This window comes from Rhipicephalus sanguineus, chromosome 6, assembly GCF_013339695.2.
Source record: "Rhipicephalus sanguineus isolate Rsan-2018 chromosome 6, BIME_Rsan_1.4, whole genome shotgun sequence".
Lineage (NCBI taxonomy): Eukaryota > Metazoa > Arthropoda > Arachnida > Ixodida > Ixodidae > Rhipicephalus > Rhipicephalus sanguineus.
This window is the reverse complement of record NC_051181.1, coordinates 24903318-24921354: the sequence shown is the minus strand read 5'-3', so window position 1 is coordinate 24921354 and position 18037 is coordinate 24903318. Positions and strand designations below refer to the sequence as shown.

At 47.7% G+C, this 18037-nt stretch overlaps 1 pseudogene; it reads left to right on the top strand.

Moving 5' to 3' along the window:
- The window catches only part of LOC119397133 (solute carrier family 41 member 1-like), a 36605-nt pseudogene extending 26214 nt beyond the window's left edge, over window positions 1-10391 (top strand).
- The last annotated feature ends 7646 nt before the right edge of the window (window positions 10392-18037 follow it).

The window sequence follows — 18037 nt, the reverse complement described above, 5'->3', positions numbered from 1 at the left end:
AAGGCAAGCACCTTAGTCTCCGAATCCTGCCAGGTTTCACCGGCTACATCTTGGAAGCCAAAGAAGATAATGTTGTTTCTTCGAGACCGATTTTCCATGTCTTCTAATTAATGCAGCATCGAAAACGTGGCAGCAAGTTTGTCGGGTTTGCGCAGTTAATTGATTCACTTTATTTTTTAGCGGTAGCACCGGATCACAATTTATCCTCAACGGCGTTCAATTTCTTTCCATTAGCGAAAACTTTTACTCGAGTGCCTCTTGCCGTGACGCGAAGTATCGAAGTTCTCCAAGAACTTCCGTCTGCTTTTCTAACACCATAGGAATTGCCATGACAGCACTGAACATTTGTTGTTCTTGCACAGAAGTCAGAGGGCCGGGGTTTTGAGCCACATCTCGTGCAAGCTGCAGTAATTTGCGTACATAGCGCGCACATAACAAACACTTGATTCTCATGAAAGAAATGCCGCGCGTAAAAAAAATTCAAGGTTGATTTGTGATCTGACGCCAATTTCCGGAAAGGTTTACCGTTAACAGGGTCATAAAAAACCAACCTGAAGAAGTACGAGACGCAAGTGACCAGCGGCCATGTCAGCGCCAGATCCCAAGGTGGTATGAAGGGGCGGCAACTTATGCAGTGTGACGTTGAGCTCCGTGTTAAATGACGAAGATTTCGTGTTGAATGAGCCCCTCGGGGGCTTATTTTAAGGGGTCTCTTTTCCCGAGATCCCTAGACGGGGGAATTGCTCCCAAGTTGGGACGGTGCGAGCACGTCACACACAGCACTAATGAGGGTGCCGCCCACACCCGCCCATGTCAACGTCCTCTGACAGGGCGTAGCCACCGCACTCTCCCCTTGTAGCACCAAGGGTGTCCTTTCTTGACATGTCAAGGCCGCAGGGTCACACGCTCACTAACTGGGCGCTTCAAAAGGTCCAACCACCCGAAGTACCTGACCTCTCATTAGCGGGACGGGTCGTCATCCGTGTTGACGCCGTTCGTCTCTTCAAGGTAGATGTGGCAATCGGAAACCATTATGATCGTCTCGTCGGACCTTGATGTGTCGGACTGCATGGCGTCCTCACTTCCCGTCTCGAGAGCACAATTCAGGTGCTTGATTGGCTGTCAGCAGGTAAGCAGCCGTTCGGCGCCTTTGTTCGAATAACAGGGGACGCCGCTTGTCCTTCGGCGCACGTGCCGATCTTAATAGTAGTCATTAAGGCAAATCCTGTCTGTTATACGTACTTGCTACCGCATGACAACGGCATATTTTACACCACTGCCTTTTCAAATTCAAAGCGATATTGAGGTCAGTCGAGTCAACCAGATGGAGTTTATTAGAATGTGTCCTGTCAGTCAACAGACTTTCTCAAGTTCCTTTGGTTCTGAAAACGTTCGCGTGACTAGCAATCTTCATAGGATTCAGTGCCGTTCATTGTAACTGGGCACCGCGCTGTGCTTCAAGCTACGCAGGCTAACAATTCAGTCGAAGTGGAGAAAGGTGCGTAAGCGCTGCGCCTATTGACCACCTTGAATGAGGAAACGACTGCGACTTTATCCTCTTCGCTACGCCACGTTTGGGCAAAGAGCTGGTTCACGTATTTATCAGGTGTGGCGCTGCTGTGTGGTAGATTCTACGCATAATTTCCCCATAAATAGGCAGCTTCAGTTGCACATCGTGATGTTAACATGACCTTGTCTTACAATCACAGCTGGCTACAGCTGGGTCTACAATTTTTTTTGTTAGTTTAGAATATCAAGGCGTCCACACGCAACAGTTGAAGCCAGTGGCGTAGCCAGGGGGTGGCACTCCGGGTCCGTGCCCCCCACCCTGGTTTTTTTTTTTTTGTCATGGCATACAGAGCACAGACTAGCACTCGACCACATCTGCCTGCCCGGCCGCCACTTGAGATCAAGGAGGTGCGCCCCCCCCCCCCCCGAAAAAAATTTTGCCTCGCCCCTGGTTCAAACATAGAGATCTAAGGCTTATGCCTTAAAGTAACTTTTTGACGTTACCCTTGGTAACTGTGTCTTTGACGACAATGGCGGTGGTCGGAAAACTGTTTTCGTCCGCCTCCACGCCGTTCCCGTTGCTGCGGTTTCCTTAACGCGTAGTGCTGCGCTCAGGGGAGTAGTCAGAATTTCTTTTTCTGAGGGCGCATGCGTTGCACGGCGGAGTGAGCGCTGTTAAGTGTCGTTTTGCGCAAAGTATCCTGTGGTAAGCTATAATTTCGGGAGGCCGACATGCCCTCTGTGCCACCTCCCTTGCTACTCACATGGATGCGTTGGCTTTGCTCAGTCGTGGTACTGGCTGCGAGAAAGTAAGGTTTGTGATTTGGCTATCTTGCAATACATCTTCAACAAGCACCGCAGGAGCGCACAACGGACAAAGAAGGGAACACAGCGCTCGTCTTTGTTCCCTTCTCTGTCCGTTGTCTCCTCCTGCGCTGTTTGCTGAAGATGCGAGAATGTGTCGCGCCCATATCTTGTCTTCGGCTTAGTTACTGACCGTAATTTTGCGTTTTTCACAAGTTTCGCGCCGGTTGGTGGGCGGTAAAGGGCTGGCGACTTCAGCTGGCCTAGGGTTATATGCAGATCCATCGAGCATGCTTATCTTTTAATGTAACCACTGTGTCACTAAGCAGGCGCTATGAGGTTTTTGCAATGGTACTTGAACATTAGACGTCGACGTAATATTTGTCATTGCTATAGGGAACGCATTCAAGAGCATATTCACGAAGAATAATTCACGAATGTACGGACCAGTTGGAAGTGCAGCCACGAGTGTGTCTCATTGTGCCCGAAGGTCGCTGGCAGCATACTGGGGGCTTTGTGTCGATTTTGTTGTAGGCGAGGACAAGTATGGACTGGAAGGTTCGGATCAACGCGGCCGTATTGTGTTCAGTCGAAGCATGTGCTGTCGCTCTCCAAGATCAGGCGTTCTCTTTAACGTGATGCCGGCGTAGTGACATCCTCTATACGTACAGAGTCGAAACGGATGGCAGCTCTCGCGGAAAAGCTCTTGGAATCGGTCTAGGATTCAGGAAGATCAAGTGTTTGGGCACGTTCCCGGTGCCAACTGTCGTGAAAGTCCCCAGAAGTTTTATGCAAGGAAAATGTGGCATACGCTACAGACGGCAACAATGCGAAGCTATAACTGTGTTCTACACTCTAAGCCGCAAAGGACGAAAAAGGGTCTGTGGTTCGTCCTTTTGGGGGGTAACTGCACTGCCACAACCATTACTCCCTAAAGGATGAACGATTCGTCCTTTAAGGAGTAACTGTCAGGGGACGAACTGTTAGTCCTCAGTTGTTTTGAGGGACGAAATGTCGGGGTGTAAAAGTTACCCCTTTAGGGAGTAACTGATTTATTGCATGGTAGCTGCGTAGGGACGAACTGTTACCCCTGATGGGACTAACAGTTGCTCCTTCTGGATAAAAAAAATTAATTTATTACAGATTCTGGTTGAATTACCGAGAATTTGGAGGTTGATACACGCATTTGATGACATACACAATTAATATACAGAAATATATTCAGAAGTAAACTACAGAAAATTCACAACACACAGGATTCGAACTCGAGACCATTGAATCAGCAGTCGCGTACGCTAACAACTATACCACATGCCAGTACGCAGCAGAGTGAATATTACCGGGGCTATATATGTACAGGCACCGTCTGGAAGCTGCGCGTTCTGCCATATTAGTCATAGTAGCAAGATTCCTTATATTAGACTTCAGCCTTCAGTGTTTCGCAAGCAACCATTCGGTGATCACGTTCTGCGCGCGTGTTTCGAGCGAATTTGGGCGCTTGATGAATGTATGTATATATAAACGGTCTCATGTATGCTCCCGTCGACGTGCCAATTTGCTCGCTTCTCACTGTACAGAACACGGTTGGTTATATCGTTCAGTGAAAATGTCTGTTTAATGACAAAAAAACGAAAACGTCTAAAGAAACAACCAAGTTTATTCAACGACTCATGTCAATTCTGCAGCATCGTGTGTACACATAAATTGAACAACTTTGTTGAATGCAGAAGATAGGATGGCTTCTCTGCATTATAGAAGACACAATGAAAAGTGCAATGTTTTATCCGAATGGATGCTGTCCAGCCGACGTCAGGAAGTGCAACAGCACCATCGACAGCTGCCGAGAGCGTATTCATAGCAGCAAGATGTTGAAGACGTTTCTCAGGAGGCGCAACGCTCTCATTCATCGATTTCCTGAAAAAGTAATTGCAGAAGCATTAATATTTCCGGCAGAACTGTTCGTGCACATGCAGTTACGTCACAAAGCGTCTGTTAGAAATGCTGCATGCGTAAAAATTAGACGAAAACTGCTCTTTCACAAAACCTGTCATATAGTGCAATGGAACAGTTCGGAATGTGTTATGAAGTTCGAAAAATCCGTCCTCGAGTTTAACGTTTCACGCTTTCACAGCGACACGCTAGTGGGCCCACTTATTTATCAATGAAGCTTGCTCTTCATTTGAGAGATATAAAAATAAATGATTCCTAGCATCGCTACAAACGAGCGAAATCGCCGATGCCGTCGCCGACTGCCCGTGTTAGCGGTGCTAAGCCTTTAGCTAGACATATCTATTTTAACAGCCAGTCTTCCCAAATGACTTGTTTACATTGCTATAGAAGATATTGTGCGGAGTTTACGTGAATTTTCTTTTAAAAAGTCGCGAATATTTCTGATAAACAACGCTTATTTGGGCAGCACTGAAAACAAAGCTATTTTTGAACAGCTGTACTTGCTACAGCTAATGTTGAGCCTTCACCGAGGTTACCATGTTGCGATGGTCCAACCATCATGCTTGTAATTCTATAGCAGGCGGGGCGCACTCGCGACGCTGTATCGCGCGAGCTCATCAATCATGCGTGTTTTGTTCGCGCAGAACGTGAATGTTAAACAAGCGGTGATCGTTACATATCTCACTGCACACAGGTAAAATCACGCGGAGTGATGGCAGCCTTGTTTACACTCACCTCTCAGGCGATGTACCAGTCGGCGCGTAGCATTTCGATAGGGTAGCACTTCATTCCAGTAGCAGATCACGTTTACCACAACGCGAAGATGATTCAGTGCACCACAGGTGACAGCAATCGCAACCACGAAACGAGAACACATCCACAACACACCGCAAAACCGCCGAGTCCTAGCTTGCCGTGCATACGACGAGAACACCACGCCGCGCATTGATACAGCTTGGGCGCGAGCACGTTTTTTTTTTGTGTGTGTGTGAAAGCTTTTTCACATTTGTTTATTATTATGCCATATGAACGATATTACTTTACTTCTGCCGCAGTTGCCGCAGTTGACAAGACCTTTTACACTTAAATAAACTGTTAACAGTTCATTTCTTTAGCGGACTCTTTGAATACGCGCATGCTGACCATTCGTTCGAGGTCGCCACTGCGCCGGAAAGTTCCATGGGAGTAAACGTTGCTCCCTGTGGTCTAACAGTTCCTCCCTCACTTTGCACACGGCACCCTCGTCTTGCAGTTAATCCCTGCGGGGACGAACTACCGGTTGTGGGGACGAAATGCAGCACTTACTCCCATTTCGCACCTTTGCGGCTTAGAGTGTAAATTATTGTACCCTACGTGCTATAAAGGAGATAAAAAATTTAAAGTTCGAGTAACCTTTCTTCCAAAAAAAGATGGTTGATCCCTCCTTCATAGGAATCGGTATAACGCGAAAGTGAAACGTGTCGTCACAGAAGTAGTTTATTGTTTATAGTGCATTGGTGTATGAGAACTTGTACAATGTCTACTGTTGTTTGGCAGATATAGCATCGCTTGATCTGGACGCATCGCACTCACGTTGACGCCTAGTGGTACGTCTCCGTACCGACGACAAACGTCCATGATCATGATTTAACCCTTGCGGTAGCTGAAGTTCTTAACATATACCTGGACACCGCATATGGGGGGCCGGGGGGTGAATCCCGCGCAAAGACGGCATCAACAAGCACATAATGCACACTAATGCTCGGTATACACTTCCTCGAAGCGTCGGGAAATGCGAATAGAAACGCTACGCACGTCGTGTCTTCCCTCTGGTCTGGCCGTTACTTCTCACAGGTAGGGATGGTCGATTAAAATTTTTAATTGATTAATCGTTAATCATTGACCGATTTAGCCCTTAATCGATTAATTGCTTTCGGTGGAAAATTTTAATCAATTAATCAATTAATCGGCATTTTTTATGGGTGCTTTAAAACCGATATCTCTTTGTTTGAGAGGCATCGTTCGTGCTTGACATGGACCCAAATCTTTTATCAAACGCGCTGACGATCGAAAATTGCCGCTTTCGAAAGTGTAAACGACGGGCCTCTTGTGTCCAGTGTGCGAAAATTCCCACTTTCGCACACTGTACACAAGGGGCCCGCCATCGGGAGATGGGTGTTGGCTAAATAGCGAGATACTGATAACTTACCTGAAGAGGCGGATTGGTGTCGTCAGGATAGGGTTCTTCAACACTGTCAGCTTCGTCGTTACCACCTTTTTTTGGGAGATGGCTCTTTGGCACGTGAATATAGTGGGCTTGCAGCTGGTGATATCTTAGAGTCTCCGTCGCTGGCTTCGAGAAGTGCTTGCCACATTTATTACACCTTGCAGTCTTTGTTTTCTCATCTTCAGTGAACAACGACCACACTGCGCTCCTCTTCCGATTGCCCGGCATTATGACATCCCAAACGTAACAGAATAACCACCAATGTGTAATAATTACACGATTTAACACGCAAGCAACGCAAGGCCCACGTACACTCGGGCGACGCTCAACCAGCTTAAGGGAGAGGAGGTGAAGGCAGTAGCCGCAGTAGACTGTGAGCCGGAGCGAAGCGCGCAAGTTCATTTCTGCCTCGATGGGGTGGAGCCGTCTCCTGTCCGGGCTTGAAGCATTTGGGAGTGCTTGGAGTTCAGGGCGAGTTCATATCTTTCTCTATGGGGTATGGCCGCCGCCAGCTCCGGGCTCGTTCTGCTAGCGCAGAAATATGCGCTGTAGTGAAAGCAGTGAAAGAGAGGCGATGTGCACGGCATCCGAGTCTCAGAATAGCGCGCCTCGAAGTCATGCGCTCCGGCCGAGGGGGGAGGTTGGCAGCGGGAGTGGGGGGTGCCGTAATCGATTAATCGAATAGCTTTAATCGGTTAATTTGCTTCATCGAAAGGCTGAAATCGATAACGATTAATCGATTAATTGTGGGCCTTTAATCGATTAATCGTTCGTCGATTTTACCATCCCTACTCACAGGGCGAGCGGGTAACGCGGTGCGACAGCCAGGTGAGCGTCGGAGAGTTATCTGTCGATATGGATGGATGCTATGAGCGAGGCTTGCCCCAAAGCCGCCACCTCACGGTTTGTTAAAGCGTTGACGAAATTAAACTTGTATTGGAAACTCGCCTAATGCGACGATCGTTGCAACGGCGCGTTTTTTTCGTACGTTTTTTTTTTTTTTACGAGCCTGGTGGCACAAATGTCACCGCCCCGTTATAAAGGGGACGCTCATAGCATGCATCCATCCATCTTTCCATCCATCCATCCAAGAGCACTGTGAAAGGCAAGTGTGAAAGATAAAAGGCGCGTTCATGTCGCCTTCGTAATGTGTTTGGCGGTAGCCGAGTGGGCTAAACGCCCGCCAGCCATCGTCGCGGACCGAGAGGTCATGGGTTCGATTCCCGCCAATGGAAATTTTTCTTATAGCTTTTTTTTTCTTTGCCATCTGATGGCGTTCATTTTCCTGACGTACTTCGTGACGGAAATACGTCATGAAAGTCTTGGTGGACCCCGGCATAAAACACTTTCGTGTTAAAAGCCGCGATACCCGGCACGGATAAATTTTGCAGTGCAAACTTTATGACAAAAATATTAACTATAATAATGTGGCTGTTTGGGCTTGTTGGTACAGCATACTGGCAAACTTCAATGCAGAGAAGACACAATAGGACAGCTTGACGAGCACTGGTACACGCCCCCTCATCTCTTCTGAGGCTGCGCCGCAACTTACAAACATGCTAACTGAAGCTCGCAAATGGTGTAGAGCAGTAATCAACAGCAGTAGTCTGCAAAGGCATAGCCAAGGGAGGAGTTGGGGGTGTTCAAACCCCCCTCCCCCCGAAAATTTTCAATTTTGCTTGGGTATATATACAGGCACACATACAAACTCACACATGATCTTACATAAAGTATAGTTGAACCCCCCCCCACGAAAAAAAATTTCTGGCTACGCCCCTGGTAGTCTGTGTTCGCATCGTCAGCGGTAGACCACCGGCTAGCAGTATCCGTCTTTCCTGAACTGCACGTAACTGTGGCGTTCGCATAAATTCGTGGGTCTCTTGGTACCTGCAGGTGGCCATCCTACTGTTCCTGTCCCGATCACTGGTCTATTGGCTCTGGTGGTGGCGTGTGGACCCTGACAACGCGGCCATCCCTTTCATCACGGCCGCGGGCGACTTCACCGGCACGGGCCTGCTGACCGTCGCCTTCTTCGCCCTGGAGTCCGTCGCAGATCCTGCCGTCACTGGCTGACAGCCCGCTGGTCGGGCTGGCGCCACACACCGCTTGGACTCGGTGCGTATGCACACACCGAGCCACTTCTTTTTTCAGTGATTTCATATAGATGAGTACATATTGGCGGACAGTCAGCCTCAAGTGTTATTGATTCCGGCATCAAAAAGCACGCTGCATTTTTAGCAGTATATTAGCAATCAGTAAAACCGTTTTCACATTGTTTTCTCTCTTACTGGTACAAGCTTAAAGGGCCCCTAAACCACTACGAGTTCGAAGACGAGAGAGTGGTTTCTTTCTCGCCTTCACTGCCCTTCCTACAGGCGATATCACCTCCTCGCCACGTATTTCTTCATAAACCACGTGCACAATGTCAGCACAAAGCCTCGAGCCTATCAGGATGTCGCGCCTTTCGGCTACACACTGCCATCTCTGCTTGCGGAGTTGAAAAGGGACAAAACGAAGTGGAGTCAGTTGATCGCGCATATGAGTCATGTGAAACAAAGCAGAGCGAGCGGGCGGGCGACTGCATGGCAAGGCAGGATAGGAGACAATTCACAAGTTACATCCCTCGTATATGGACCAATCAAGAGCTTATTGCCTCATGACGTCACGTGAACACTGCTGGCGTAACGAATCGTGCCGAAAGACTGGAAACGGCGGGAGAGACTAACGCGCTTGTTCTTTGATCTTCAGAGGTTGTTTAGAAGTCTTGTAATATCCGAATACCTAGCCTCCCCAATATTCAGCGTTTGTTGTATCGCGTAGTCCGTAAGTTTTTATGCCACGGTGCCAACAGCTGACTCTCGGTAATCATGCATCTACTGCACGATCACCGGCTAGCGATGAGGGTGTGTTGTACTTGTTATGCTGTGAATTTAACAAAGGGGTCATTTCAATAAAGGGGCTCTATCGTCTTGTAGCAAACAAGTGAATATTATTACTCGCCAGGGCATTTCTAAGTCAGTATGGAAGCGCGCACGTTCAAATGCCTTTTGCAGGACTGAATGGCGCATGTCTGCAACATCGTATTTAACGCTGATTCTTATTACTGCACGCAGGCCCGTAGCCCGGGGTGGGAAGCCCTAGGGGCCTGCCCCTTCCGAAATTTGGATGGATGGGGTGTATTATCATAAATAAATAATGAAAACGGGTGTTTTTCTCGAATATTGAAGGCCCTCAGCAAGTTGCCCCCTTCCCACCCTCCTCTCGCCCCGAAAAAATTCCTGGCTACGGGCCTGACTGCATGACATGGTATGTGTAGCGCGCCCTCACGTGATCTTCATGGTTTTCATCATCAATGACGATGTTGAGCAACGACAATTCTGAAATTTCAAGTTTCGTATCGGAACTCATATGTTGTAACTAACAGCTCACAGTGCTGTGAATGACGGCGGTGATTATATACAGACTCACTGCAGCGGCTCGTATAGCTGTTACATCGCTTTGATCTCTTTCGCTTCCAATTCTCTCGTAAATATTGTCTCAATTTTTCAAAAGTTGATGCCGAGCTTGTTTTCTCGTCTATCGCGTAGGCACCCGAGACCGGCTTGGTCGCTGCGAGGGAGCCACGAACGACTGTACATAGCCACAGAACACTCACCGATCTCGCTCTCACAAGAGACAAAGAACAACTCTGCCCTCTGGAGGGTCCTGCCTTCGTCGCCACGAGGTCAGCTCAAGGCACCGAGAGAAGCTAGTCTACGTAGCTTGCCCACCTGGGCAGTCCACACCGTGCAGGCCCTGAGCTGGGAATGCAAGGTCACCCCGCATAAACACAAGCGTCCTTGATTTCAGTTCCTTTTCTTCAACAGTCCAATCAAACTGAATTAAAGAAGCATCCACACCGGCCAAAGCATTGTCATTTGTAACCGAGATTGAAGTCGCAACTTTGGCTTTATTCTTGTATAATCTTACGTCACGTAGTTCTTGGCAGTCCCAGGGCAATGTTACTGAATGCCGAATAAAGGGGGCGACATAAGGTGATATTAAGTTGGCACCTTATCTCTTCCGCATGCTCTTCTAACTCATGACCCTCCCTATCCGAAATGCGACGATGTGGCCTGTTGCCTTGTTCGTGACAAATTGGAAGCACCCGGCTGACAGACGCCACAGCAAATGAAGAAGGCGGGGCTTGACAGACCGCGGCATAAGTGCGAGCAGGGGTGCAGGGAGACAAAGGTCACCGCTGCGTTAGATCAGGACACGTCACCTAACGCATTGCACTTCGACGCAGGCGCGTTGCGTTAACACAGAGAAGAGTACTTGAGCTCGCCGCCGCTAAAAGAGGAAGCACAGGCTCGCGAAATTTGATCCACCGCATGCATCGACAGTGCAGCGTAGCGTCGTCATCGTGAACTTGAAATGTCACATATATACTATATATTGTTGCTTTCATGCCAACATGGCCCTGAATAACCTCAGCCAGTTTAATATTCATATTCTTTCGCGGGGCTGGCCAACCCAGCGGAACCCTCGTGAGTCAGGAAACACAGCCCAACAACTTGCGCGGCCGCGGTCGAGGCAAGCTGTGAAGTAGTGATGCGCAATAATGCCAGCTGCATTCCAGGTGCCGTAAAGAAACTTCTATCTCGCCTAATACTACTATTATTGCATAAAGGTATTGACGGAAACGGAATGTTCATAGCAGGCATATCTAATGCGTTTTAGTTCATAATAAACAAAAGCTGCATATTAGCACAGTCTGCTGCAACCTGAGAACAACCCACACAACCGCGGACCCAGTGCTATTAACCTGTGTCGTGCCTGCTGGTTTCCTTTCGAAGCGCAAGTATTTTTTCTCTGCTAATGCAGATACTACGCATAGTGGAAACTAAAAAATTGTTCCTGTAAGGGCGAACTAAATGCAGTAAGTTCACCCTTACTGAGGCTTGAAACTGTTTATGGACACTTTTCAAAAATAACTGAATGAATGGAAAATCATCCGCTCAAGCTTGCAAGCAGGTAATATCCAGCCTCATTCCCGTTAGGGTGGTAAACACACTGTCTAGTTTCCCAGTGCACACACACACACCTGGGTGCTCTCCGACGTCGAAGGCACACCGGTGCTAAGGCGCAGGATACGACACACACAAGCGCACAAACACACACGCGAAATTAGCGCCGCTTGCACTAAGTCGCGCAAAGCTCGGTCACAGCAAAGCTGGTGGGCACCTGGCTGGCCCTGGCTTGGCTAGGCTTTGACCCTCTCACCTCTCTCTTTCCCACCTTATACTGTACAGGGCTATGCTTGCTCTCTTTTCTTTCTTTTTTTTTGAGTCTGTGTCTTTCTATCTTTTTCTTTCTTCCCTTTCTCTCTTTCTATGTCTTTCTCGCTCTCTCTCTGTAGTCGTTCTCACGCCTCCTATCTTTTTCACTCCTAGACCATAACAGCTCTGCTGTCTCACCGCACTGGTCCACTAAAAGTTAACAAGAGAACCGGCAAACACCGATTAGGGGCCGCAGCTTCTTTTGTTAACCATCTGTGCTTGGGCGGTGATTGAGCGCGGGCCGTTCACGATAATTTTCTATCAACGACACACGGCAAACCTCGACCACAACAGCTCTGCCGTAATGACGCTTATCGGACTTTCCCAAAACGTTGGAGGGTGGTCTGGAGCAGGAAATAAGGCCAGGCAAGCAACGAGCGGAGCTGAGGGGCCAGCGTCGACCCCTCCGGTCAAAAGCCGGTCCGCCTGCCTCCGGAAAATGATGAGGAGGAAGTGCGACGGCAAGAAGCTGGCGCGCCTCGCAGGGATGGAGTGGCAGAGTTGCCCCATTTCCCCCAAGCTATACAGAGTGTTGCATGTTAGATTCCTAGTTGCGTGGCTGGAATACTACACACGGTGTCCTATGGTTTTGAAGAAACTGCAGGGGCTTCATACGATTACATAAATTATGCAATAGGAGCAAGAAAGTAGGCACACGTGAACAATCAGAATAATAATTAGTGGCTGAGTTAGTTACCTATAACAATAAAATTAGGTGCGTATGATATTGCTAAGCAATGAAAGCATCAGAAAGAAACCAGAAACATGTGAATAAGCAAAAAACAACAAATAGTAGGAATAATCATCAGCCTTATGTAACACATGTATCTCGATCCATTATCAATAATTTATTATCAACTATCTACGCACAAAGATGCGCAGAGTTGTGGCATGGATATGTCGACTTGTTTAGTAACTGTTCGTTGTTTTATATAACGCCGTCTTAATAAGTGATTATTACAGACTTGTGAAACTAGATCACATAACATCGCACCAGCTAGATGTCAGCTGGTATAAGTGAGTCAAGCCATAATAGAATCTCATAGGCATGATGTCAGTTCACTAAATACAACACAGCATACCTGACGTGACACACGGCGAATAAGGGCTTCCATGTATCCGTTTCTCCATAACTCTGCAGTTAACAAAACGGAACCGCAGTAACATTCATTTCCTCTCCTCTTCCGACTCGAAGGTTGCACTTGCACGTGAAAGAAGCCCCGAAACGTCGGGTTTATTTCAAGAACTGTGGCTGGAGCCATCTCACCTTCGAGAATCCATACAGGTCTCTGTCGGAATGTTTACATTAAAGGGACCCTGAAACGGTTTTGACAATTTTGTACGAACACATTGGGCCGGTAGCGGAAGTCCTAAGGATCATTTACAGACCGATTTAAGCTCTGTGCGTAAACTGTGTAATTTATTACAAGGCTTTAAAGTTGCGAATCGCCACCGATCACAGCGGCTCAGCCAAACGCGTTTTCAAACCGCCCACTTGCAGTGCGCGTCGTCTTGGAAGCACCACGTCACGCAGGCGGCTAATCCGATTGAATATGTCCAGTCCACGTCACTGAGCCTCCTGTGGGCAGCGAGCGTCGTCTGCCTGGGTTACAACGTGCTCCGTGTTGACGTGAGCTGAGCGACAGTGTTTATCTCGAGGTTCCTTTTCTTGGACACAATGAATTGCCCTAGCCGTGTTGTGTACCACATATCTAGCAATTGGTGAGATGTAAAGCTGCGACAATTATGCAATGTTTGTGAGGCATCTGGCGAGTGGAATCCCTTCAGCTCGTCGCTGCAATGAGCGTCGCGCTCTCGCTATTTGTTCAACGCCACGATCCACGTATCTGCGCCTGTAACTTCACCCCTGAAGACACAACCACATTGCCCGAGTTTACGCTTATCGGTGATCATTCTCAAATTGTTTTTGTGTGTCCGCATGCTTTTGTAGGTTGTCGCCGTACAGAAGAATAAAATAAGATCGGCTGGTAGTGTGGCGGCACCTGTCGGAGCAGCTATCAACCACTCCGCGAGCTTTGTCTTTGTTGCCAGACGGCGTGCTGCCGAGCACACTGGCTAGGGGTTGCCTACTTGTGGACGGGAAATAACTGCAGAGAAAAGAATCAGGAGATAGTGGATTGCATGAGTGAGGATATTAAGGAATTTGGTAATGGGGCCGAAATCATCCATCTAGGGGACATGAATGCCCACATACACGACCTTGACGGATATTCAGACACCAATGGGAAGTTATTACTAGATCTCTGAAGCAAATAGTCTGGAGATAGTTAGTTAACACGGGGCCTAAATGTGACGGCCAGATCACGTGGGAAGTCGGAAACAAACAGTCAAGTATTGATTATTGTCTCATGTCTGAAGGAATTTATCACAAACTGAGAGAAATGAGAATAGACGAGGAAGGGATTAAAAGCTTGGGTAGTGATCACAAACAAATAACATTACAAATGGGATATAAAACTGTAAATGATAGCATAGAATCAAAGTCTGGCACCTCGTATTTAAATGACAAATAATAAATATAGCCACAAGAGTCGAGGAAGAAGTAGGCAAAATACCAGGCAAGGACTGGGAGTACAGTGAGCTATTAGATCTAATGACGAAAGAAATAGGGAGAGAGAAGAAAACTATTTGCTGGAAAGAGGAAGCCAAAAAGTTGGTGGAACATGGAAATCCGGGAAGCGATCGAGAAGCGGCGTGAAGCATCACGGAATCATAGAAGGGCAAAAAAGGACAAGCGACCGCAGGACGAAGTCAACGAAATATGGGAAATATATCTAGAGAAAAAATCCATTGTCCAGAAATTGGTCTAGGCAAAAAATAAAGGCGAAAGTGAACGCTGGGTGACAGAGATTCACGAAAAAAAAGGAGGCCGCACCTAGGATATTTTGGAGCCACATAAAGGCGCTAGGTAGGAAGTCTGTCACAACGCAACAACATATTCTAGATGAAGGAGGAAATCAATTGGAAGGGTACGAAGCGCTAGGTTACATTCGAAAAGTAACAGCCGATTCGTTTAAAAAGAGCGTCCAGGGGATTTCCCTGGGGAGTAAAAGTATGGCGGAGAGAGCAACCGAGGAAGAGCTAGTGCTGGAGAGTTTCAATTGGAAAAAGGCTGAAGGAAAAATTCCAAAGCGCACTGCCGCGGGTTTAGATGGGATTCCCGTTAGCCTCATTAACGAACTAGGAAATAGCACTAAAGAAGCATTGCTGAAAGCTGTAGAAAAATGCTTAAAGCACAGGCAAATATCGGATAGTTGGCGAAAAGGTAGAATGAACTTAATCTATAAAGGCAAGGGAGAAAAGGATAACATTCACTCGTATAGACCACTAACCATTACATCGGTACTATACAGGCTGGCGATGCAAGCAGTAAAAATGAAAATAGAAAAGTGGGCAGAACACAACGATATTTTGGGCTCCAGAATGGATTTCGAGTCGACAGGCGGTTAGACGATAACCTGTTTGTTCTCACTCAGTGTGTAGAAATATCTAAAATAGAAAATAGGCCCTTGTACATGGCTTTTCTAGACATCACTGGGGCGTACGACAACGTTAATCAGGAAATTTTGTGGGATATATTGAAAGGAATGGGCATAGGCGACGACTGTATACAGCTTTTGAGGGAGATATATGGAGAAAATGCAGTTTGCGTAGAATGGGAAGGAATGAGTAGCAAAGAGAACGATGAGATTAGCAAGGGGCTGAGACAGGGATGTCCTTTGTCCCCGCTGTTATTCATGCTGTACATGGTGAATATGGAAAAAGCGCTAGAAGGTAGCAACTTTGGTTTTAATCTGTCACACAAACAGGGCGGCGTGATGATTGAGCAGAAGCTTCCAGGATTATTTTATGCTGACGATATTGTCTTATTTGCTGACAGTCGAGAGGATATACAGCAGCTAGCGGATATATGCGGAAGGGAAGGGGAAGCTCTAGGACTAGGATTTAGTGTAACGAAATGTGGATTGATGGTATTCAATGACCCTTGTGATCAGGCGGTGTCAATACAGGGCCAAGAAATACCGAGGGTGAGCGAATACAAGTACCTCGGAGTATGGATAAATGAGGGTGACAGGTACATGGAGGTACAGGAAAAGCCTCGGCAGCAAAAGGAAAGAGGAATGCTGCAATAATGAAGCACAGAGCATTGTGGGGATACAATAGGTACGAGGTGCTTCGAGGTCTGTGGAAAGGTGTAATGGTTCGGGGGCTTACTTTTGGGAACTCAGTGGTGTGCATGAGGGCAGAGGTGCAATCGGGAATGGATATAAATCGAAGGACTGTCGGACGCCTCGCGTTGGGTGCTCACGGGAAGATGACAAATGAGGCTGTAAAGGGCGATATGGGATGGGCAGGTTTTGAGGCGAGGGAGGCTCAGAGCAAAATAAGGTACGAAGAAAGGCTAAGGAATATGAAGGGGAGTAGATGGGCAGAGAAGGTGTTCCGTTACTTGTATAGGAAGAGCGTGGACACACAGTGGAGAAAAAGAACTAGGAGGCTCACTAGTAAATATACGCCTGGTAGTGTAAGCAGTATGTCAACAAAGAGCGTTAAGCGAAAAGTCAGAGAGGCGGAGAGGATTTGCTGGATGGCAGCTATGGAGACAAAACCGGCTTTGAGTAACTACCGAAAGGGCAAAAATGAAATAAGGAGGGAGGCATTTTACGACAATTCAATAAGAAGCTCTTTACTGTTTGAAGCGAGATCGGGTTGCCTTAGAACGGGTAGTTATAAAGCGAGATTCAGTAAAGAAGAAGAACAATGCACATGCTGCGGGGAAGATCAGGAAACGGCGGAGCATGTTCTGATTGAATGTGGAGACATCCACCCAGGTGTACGTTTGGGCACGAGCCTACATGACGCCTTTGGTTTTAGAGACAATGGAAAGCTGAACACACCCGGGATTGAAATAAGTAAGAGACGGTTAGAGTATTGGTGGCAGAAAACTAGAGAGAAAGGACAAAAATAAATATTGGAAAAAAATAAGGTCATTCTGCCGTAAAGGGCAGAGAACGGAGCTGAAAACTGAAGTTTATTTGTTTCTTCTGGAGTTTTAATTAAAGTAAAGACACTAGGCCAACGCTAAGAAAAAAAAGTAATTTTTTTTGTTTTTTTTGTCGAGCCTGGTGGCACACTTGTCACCGCCCCGTTATAAAGGGGACGCTCATAGCATCCATCCATCCATCCATGGATGGATGGATGGATGCTATGAGCGTCCCCTTTATAACGGGGCGGTGACATGTCTGCCACCAGGCTCGAAAAAAAAAAACTTCCTTGTTTCATGTTGGCCTTATCTCGAGGTTTGGACACAATGAATGGGCCTCCGAGATTGCGCGCAACCTGTCGGCACGCAATATTGGAGGCCATGACTGGGCGAAGCTCAAACCGTCGAGTGCGCTCATGAGAGCGCTGCGATCGCTGGCGATGCCAGCGTGTCTGTGAGTTGAGGGTGCAAGGCAGTGGTGAGGAGGAGGATATAGATATTGTCACGGGAGTGAGAATACCCGCAATTAAGAAAGAAAGAATGAAATGTATTTACAGGATATACACGGGGAGTCCTTCAGCCAATATGGCGGAACGCCAACAACAACAACGCGAGCGCTACTGCGATCGTCGTCTTCATCGACTCGATGGAGCAATCCTGCTTGTTCGTCACGGCTTGTAACATATAGCCCCCGCCGCTGAGAGCGCCGTCTCGGCGCTTAGGGAAGAGTACGATCGTGGGCGGAGAAGTACGGCTTCAGACGGGATACGTGCACAATGTCAGTAGAGAGGACAGACGATGACGATGTACTGTCCAACGGGGCGATCTCATACGTGACGTCAGTAAGCTGGCGCAAGACCTTATGCGGCCCGGAATAGCGGGAGAGGAGCTTCTATGACAGACCAACGTGGCGGCAAGGTGTCCAGAGCAGGAACAACGATCTTGGGGAGTAGGAGACGGCCCGGTGATGGCTGTCGTACCGAGACTTTTGAGACAGCTGCGAGGCAGAAAGACGATCCCGTACGATCTGACGAGCTGTTTGAGCTCGAACAGTTTCATCGTGGGCGTACTCTGTAGGAGTGTAGGTATCTGATGGTAGGAGAGTTTCAAACGGTAAAGTGGGATGGCGGCCATACAAGAGATAGAAGGGGGAAAAGCCAGCGGTATCGTGGCGTGACGAGTTGTAGGCGAACGTCACGTAAGGCAGAATGTTAGCCCAATCTCGGTGGTCCGCAGAAACAT